This window comes from Callorhinus ursinus, unplaced genomic scaffold, assembly GCF_003265705.2.
Source record: "Callorhinus ursinus isolate GAN/ISIS: 27379988/994484 unplaced genomic scaffold, GSC_fseal_2.0 scaffold37, whole genome shotgun sequence".
NCBI classification, from domain to species: Eukaryota; Metazoa; Chordata; class Mammalia; order Carnivora; family Otariidae; genus Callorhinus; species Callorhinus ursinus.
The window spans coordinates 5,724,188-5,731,364 of record NW_027397099.1 but is presented as its reverse complement, the minus strand read 5'-3'; the positions used below and the strand labels follow the sequence as shown (position 1 = coordinate 5,731,364).

Sequence of the window (7,177 nt, the reverse complement as noted above, 5' to 3'; positions counted from 1 at the left end):
ATGTGTTTGTTGCAGGGGTAAGTGGACCAGCTGCCACTGAGTGACACAAGTGAGCGCAGTCCTTCCTCTGCCTGGCCAGGGAGACAGAAGGAAGGGATCCAGGGGTTAAAGGGTCAGATTCTAATGACTCCAAATGTACAAGCACTCTCATTCACACTTAGGGAGGGTAGTCCAAGCCGAGAGCACAAGGAGGGCATACGAGTGAGGGTTCTTCGAGGTTCATTGTCTCAGGTCTATAGGTAGGAGAATGGAGGGGTTTTTAGGCAGAGGAGATACAAAGTCATTCTCCTGTGGGAGTGAGCTGCCTGGCGGGAGTAGGTGCTGGGCAAGGGTAGGGATCGGGAGGCTACTAGAGCTGGAGTGAAGAAAACCTTGAGAAGATCTGCAGGTCCTTGGGGGGCAGGTGTGCTGCCCATCTCTGGCTGCGTCCTGGGTGATGGGGAAACAGGGCTTTGGGTATGGTCAGTCTGGAATTAGAGGGTGTGCAGTTGTAAACACGTGTCAGGGGAAATGACTCCATGTTCCAGGAGAGAGTCATGGCTTGAGGTTGTGGAAAGGAAGCTAAGGTGGAGGGCTCAGCTGCCCATGAGGTCAGGAGACCTAGAAGAGCCCAGAGCTACCAGAGGAAAAGAGCCCCCAGAAGGAAAGGAGGAGGAGCAGCAGCCAGAGGTAGAGGAAGACAGGAGGGTGCAGCTACCCCCCCCCCAGGGGATGTTAGTAGGGTCACACAAGTTGAGGATGGAATAATGTCCTCAAGCCTGAGCCCCAGGGGGCAGGGGGGGTGGTGGTGGCTACAGAAGCACAACAGTGTCCATGTGTCTGTGGAGGCCTCAGTGGACTTGGCTGGAGCTGAGCTGTGAATGTGGGAGGACAGGTCTTCCTAAAGCGCGTAGGGAAGGGGTTGGTGGTGAACAGGGTATGGCGACTGTTTAGAGCTCCTTGTGTAAGCTATGTGGCCAAGAGCCACATAGGAACCGGCTGTGCGGGCCATTTAGAGCGAGGGTGGCCGGGCCCTAGTCACGGGCAGCCAAGTGCACGCAGACGCTGGGACCGCACTTCTGAGCCGGGCCGGCCCCAGGGGCCCAGAAGTGACGCCGCAATCCGACCCCGCGCGCGGAGCTAGGCGTCCTGTCCCGACGCGGCGCGCGCTGTCGCGATCCGGCGGCGCGTGACGTGGCGGGGGCGGGGCCTGAGCGGCCGCGGCGGCCCCGGCGGTCGAGCTACCGAGCATCCTGTCGGCGCCTGGCTACTGCGAGGTAACGGGCCGCGGGCGGGTGCGCGGGGGAAGCGGGGCCGGGGCCGGGGCCGGGCCGGGCCGGGCCGGGGCCGCGTCCTGGAGGCCGAACTGTCTGCGGGGTCGCCGCCGCCGCAACGTGCGGGGTGCGGGCCCGCCAACCCGGGCGCGGAGCGGGCGGGCCGGTGGCACGTGAGAGACGCGGCGGCGAGAGCGTGCCGGAGGGGTGACGCTGTGCGTGTAAGAGGGACTGCGAGCGTGAGGGTGGCTCCAGGAGTGTGGGGAACGCTGAGTGGAAGACTGAGCGTGTGAGGAAGACTACGTGTGTGAGTGTGAGAGACCCCCTGAGTCTGAGCGTGACTGTGTGTGTGCGCAAGAAACACCCTGAGTGAGAAGATGACGCTGATAGTATGGGAGAGACCTTGGTGTGAAGGAGACTGGGTGTGCGTGAGAGACAGGCGCCCTAGACCAGAAGGGGGGGGAGAGAGAGAGAGGGCGCGCGCGCGCGCGCGTGTGTGTGTGTGTGTGTGTGTGTGTGAGAGAGAGAGAGAGAGAGAGAGAGAGGGAGAAAGAGAGAAACCCAGAGGGTGTGAGAGCCTGAGTGTGAGGGTGACTCCACAAGTGTGGGAGAGGCTGAGAGTGTGAGGGACACTGGTGAGTCCCTGAGTGCAGTGCTGACTGTGTGAGAGACGGGGAGATACTGGAGGCTGAGTGTGATGAGAAGGAGAACCTGGGCTGTGAGAAACTGCCAAGTGCAAGACTCTGTACCGCAGGATCAGAGCTTCCGGGGATGCTGCGAGATTTTCTAGGGCCCGCCCGAGCTTGCAGGGCTGGCCTGTTGGTGCTAGGGAACCGGGTGCTCCTGCTGTGATGGCTCTCTCTCGTGTCTTCATGTCCTGTCACCTTGTTTGATCATCTCATGTTATAAATGGAAGGAGATATTTGTAAAACATTCTGAGAATTCTTCACTAAGCACTGAGCAAACAGTCTGGGTACCACATTGTGTAATGATCAGTATAAATTGGAATCAATATTTAACAGATGTTTTTGAGTACCTCTTGTGTGCACTGGGCTGTGTGCTTGGTGACACAGTTCAAAAGAATTAGGTCTCTGCCCTTGATGGGGGGGAAAAAAGCACTGCCAGCAAATCTAGCATCGCGGTAGCCGAATGCTCAGCCATCTGGTGCTTCTCTGAGAGCTGCTCTCTGATTTGAAGATCTGGGAGGAGCAGACTTTTTGAAAGTCTGTGAGTGCTTCCTGAGCTCATTTTTGTCTCTCCTTGCTTGCTGTGAAGCCCTTTAGGTGGAAACTGCCCAGTCTGCCTACATTGCTAAGGTGCCCTTGTGTGCTAATGGCTTTTGCTTCCCAACTTTGTTCTCAGACTGCCATTCAAGTTCTTATATTTGATTTCCCTCTCCTGACAAAAACGCAGAAAACCACAAACACGATTTTTTTTCATATCTTCCTTCTTCCCTGTCTGGCTGTGGACATATTTTTTTATTGCAGACTAAAAGTAAATACCAGTTATGTGACTGATCTCCTTGGCCCTTCTTGGTACAGGAAATTTCCTGACCTCTGTCCTGCGTGTTTCCTGCTATAGTCTCCAGGATGTGGATACATTTTTACAAAAGTGACGCAAACAGGGCTTACAGGACCTGGGACTTGCATGATTTGAGATGACCGGGTTGGTTCTCTGACACATGTGGGCTGGTTGCTTCAGTTACACTCCACTGTGGGTGTGACAGAACTTCTCAGTAATTGAGTGCTGCCCCTGCCAGGCATGTAAAACTTAAATTTTACAAAGGGAAATATCATCCTGTTGCTTATTAGGTTCATTTTTTGATAAGCTGCCTCTTACTCTTTGTTGCAGAGGTTAAATGGCCAAGACAGACAAATGGAATTAGGCCTTGGTGTGAAGACTTCCATTTTCTTCTCAGTACCTGACCATTTATGATGAGGCAGCTTATGAAAGTGTGATGTTTGCTTATTTCCTCACAGGTGAATATTATTGCTCTGTTCTCTATTAGATCTTGGATCTTTGCGATTTGTAAAGAGTTTCAGTTATTTGTGCAAGATGCGAACAGGATACTATTAATGAAAATGGCTCACATATAATTAACAGTTATGTAACACTATATTATATAAAATTGTATGTTAAATTGTATCTTTTTCTAAAGAGTAATTGTGGTGGTTTATAATTAAAGATACTTCAATGAGGTTGTTAAAAAGAAATTGAAAACCAAAGTCGATGGAAAAGACTAGATATCACATACTGTTGAAAGTGAGGGTATTTATTCACTGTGATTAGGTGCTGAATTTGATATTGAGTTTCCTGGTATCTTAGGTAAAAACATAAATGTAGAGTTATGTAACTTTTTCATTTGATATAGGGATACTATATATATATAGAGAGAGAGAGAGAGAGAAGGAGTTAAGCATTAAAAAAGTTAACGCCTATTAATTGTGGAAAATATATAAGACTCAGAGAAGTATAAAAAGAAAGAGTCCTCTATGTTTTCACCACAGTAGAGATTTTAGTATTTTTCTCAACAATCTTTTCCCTTATAGCCACCAATTATAAAAGAGTTCTCTCTCTTTTTTTTTTTAAGATTTTTATTTATTTATTTTGACAGAGACACAGCGAGAGAAGGAACACACGCAGGGGGAGTGGGAGAGGGAGAAGCAGGCTTCCTGCCGAGCAGGGAGCCTGATATGGGGCTCGATCCCAGGACTCTGGGATCATGACCTGAGCCACCCAGGCGCCCCAAGAATTCTCATTTCATTTTATTTTTATTTATTTATTTTTAAAGATTTTATTTATTTATTTGACAGAGAAAGACACAGTGAGAGAGGGAACACAAGCAGGAGGAGTGGGAGAGGGAGAAGCAGGCTTCCCACTGAGCAGGGAGCCCGATGCGGGGCTCAATCCCAGGACCCTGGGATCATGACCTGAGCCGAAGGCAGATGCTTAACGTCTGAACCACCCAGGTGCCATTTTATTTTTTAAAAGATTATTTGGGATGCCTGTGTGGCTCAGTTGGTTGGGTCTGCCTTCTGCTTGGGTCATGATCCCAGGGTCCTGGGCTGAGCCCCACATTGGGCTCCCTGCTCAGCGGGGAGCCTGCTTCTTCTTCTGCCTGCAGATCCCCCTGCTTGTGCTCGTGCACTCTCTCTCTCTCTCTCTGACACATAAATAAATGAAATCTTAAAAAAAAAAATAAAGATTTATTTATTTATTTTGAGAGAGAGAGAGCATGGGCATGGGAGGAGGGGAAGAGGGAAACAGAGTCTTAAGCAGACTCTGCGCTAAGCACAGAGCCCAACATAAGGCTCCATCTCACAACCCTGGGATCATGACCTGAGCAGAAACCAGGAGTCAGACGTTTAACCAACTGTGCCACCCGGTGCCCCTATAAAAGAGTTTTTAAATCCAGCTTGTAAAGTATTCTTTGTAATTGAACTTTGAAAGATTCTTCCTTTTTTTTCCCCCTTAAAATTGCATATGATAGTTTCATGGTTAAATTTTCATGAGGCGGTGTTAGTGGTCTGATGAATTCCTTTATTATCTGGTACAGGAGCCTGTAAAATAGGATGAAAACCTGCTAGAAAGCTGCATTGTGTCCTTACGGGCAGGGTTTAATGCTAGTTTTTCACAACAGAAACTTAGAGGCTATGCTGAATTTGGAAATTGTCTTCAATAGTGATTTTATTTATTTTTATTTTTTTATTTTTTAAAGTAAATGGTGTTTTTTTTTTTAAGATTTTTTATTTATTTATTTGACACACAGAGAGGGAGAGAGAGACAGCGAGAGAGGGAACACAAGCAGGGGAGTGGGAGAGGGAGAAGCAGGCTTCCCTCTGAGCAGAGAGCCTGATGCAGGGTTCCATCCCAGGACACTGGGATCATGACCTGAGCCGAAGGCAGATGCTTAACGACTGAGCCGCCCAGGCGCCCCTTCAATAGTGATTTTAGAAACTGTATGAGAGAGACTGAGAATCTGATACTGTGTGTGATCTTCAGATGCCGCTATCTCTTATCAATTGGATAAAAATTGAAGGCAGAAGGATAGCCAGTTCATAGAGGGTGATCTGATAAGATTTTGTTGCACACTCTTTCCCCCAAATACCAGGCTACTGAGCTGGAGATAGCGGCTTAGTTATTAGCTCCTTGATTTTCATCCCATTGTTGAAGAAGGTCTGCAAATCTATTCTGTGGGGATAGGATAAACAGTGCATCTCACACAGGTATGGACTGCCCTTTTGAGAATGTATGTAGATACTATGGTGACTGATTAAATGCAAATGAATTCAAAACCATTATTGTAGTCATAGTTGCTTTTTATCATTTTTTTCTCCATCATCTGTTACTTAAAGAACAAGTACTTTGACAAAATGTTAGGAACCACTGTCTCAGACTGAATTTTCTGTTTGATCACTTTTCTTTACTTAAGGCTTTTTTTGCTTATTGTTCTGGCGAGCAGGTGGCTTAAGGTCTTAGACTTTCAGTAGGGTTTGTTGTGTATTTTCTCTTAGCTATTTTCTGTTCTTGGTGTATTTTATTCAGTGATCATGGACTGAGTACTGAACCTGTGCTAGGCCTTGTCCTGGGTGCTGTTAAAATAGATGAGGAACTCACAAACTAGTTGGGAGACTGAAGCTAAGTAAATGCAACAGAATGAGGTGGCTGCTAAGGCAGAAGTATGTACTACAAATCTTATGGGCACAAAGAGATATATGGAGAAAGATGGCAGCTAGGCTGTTGGGGAAAAGGTGGTAGAAGAAGGGTGTTAGAGGGCTCAGTATGAGCAAAAATATGTTTGTCTCATGGACTTTGGAAACCCTGGACTACTTCAGGTTCTAGAAACTGCAAGTAATTCAGTGGGACAGGACCTTGGGTGGGACTGGACCTTGGGTGGGACTTTGGGGTCGGGGTGGGGTGGTGCAGGACATAGTGATAAGGCCCTGCTAAGAAGGTTGGAATTGGTCTTAAAGGCCTCAGGGAGCATCTTGAGGGAGGGTTCCTAACAGTGTTCTGATACCAACTGCGATATAGTAGGATTGATACTCTGTTGTGAAACTTAAGGAGCCAAAGCAGTGTTTTTTCTGCTTAGAAGGTTGTCTCCCACCTCTAGCCTGTCCCCCTCTCCTGTGTGGAGGTAAACCCTATTGCAGATACTATTTTTTTTCTTTCCCACTCAGAATTCACATAATTACTTAGACAAGAGCTATGTTGGGACATTCCATTTTCAGGCCTTTTAGATCTTGCTGATTTTTTTTTCCCCCACACCCCCTCCATGGGGCTTGAACTCATGACTCTGAGATTAAGAGTCTCATGTTCTACCGACTGAGCCAGCCAGGTGCCCCTAGATCTTGCTGATTTTTTGTCTGCATATTCTGTTAATGACTGAGAGAGGTGCTTTGAAGTCTCAACATAATCGTGGATTTGTGTATTTCTCTTTTCATATCTATGATATTGCTTTATGTATTTTGAAGCTATGTTGTTGGAGGAAACACACACTTAGAATTGTCTTCTTGGTGAATCAATCTCTTTGTCATTATGTAATGTCCCTCTTTATCCCTAGCAGTATTTCTTATTCTGAAGTTTATTTTGTCTGATGTGAATATAGCTACTCCAACTTTCAATCAGTGTTTGCGTGATTTATTTTTTCCTATCTTTTTACCTAGAACTTATTTATATTTATTTGTTTATTTTTAAGTAGGCTCCACACTCAGCATGGAGCCCAACGAGGGGCTTGAACCAACTACCCTGAGATCAAGATCTGAGCTGAGATAAAAAGTTAACCAACTGAGCCACCCAGGCACCCCTTTATGTTTTTATATTTATTATTTTTTTAAGATTTTATTCACTGAGAGAGAGAGAGCACAGAGGGAGTGTAAGAGGGAGAAGCAGACTCCTCGCTGAGCTCGATCCCAGGACCCTGA

At 47.1% G+C, this 7,177-nt stretch overlaps 1 protein-coding gene across 1 annotated transcript in view; it reads left to right on the top strand.

The window, feature by feature from the left end:
* Positions 1-1,540: 1,540 nt before the first annotated feature.
* SLC7A6 (solute carrier family 7 member 6) overlaps positions 1,541-7,177 on the top strand; it is a 35,976-nt gene continuing 30,339 nt past the window's right edge. The window contains exons 1-2 of the mRNA XM_073880090.1: positions 1,541-1,560; positions 3,105-3,232. The gene's annotated coding sequence lies outside the window, so the exon portion shown is untranslated. The remainder of the gene's footprint in view (positions 1,561-3,104; positions 3,233-7,177) is intronic.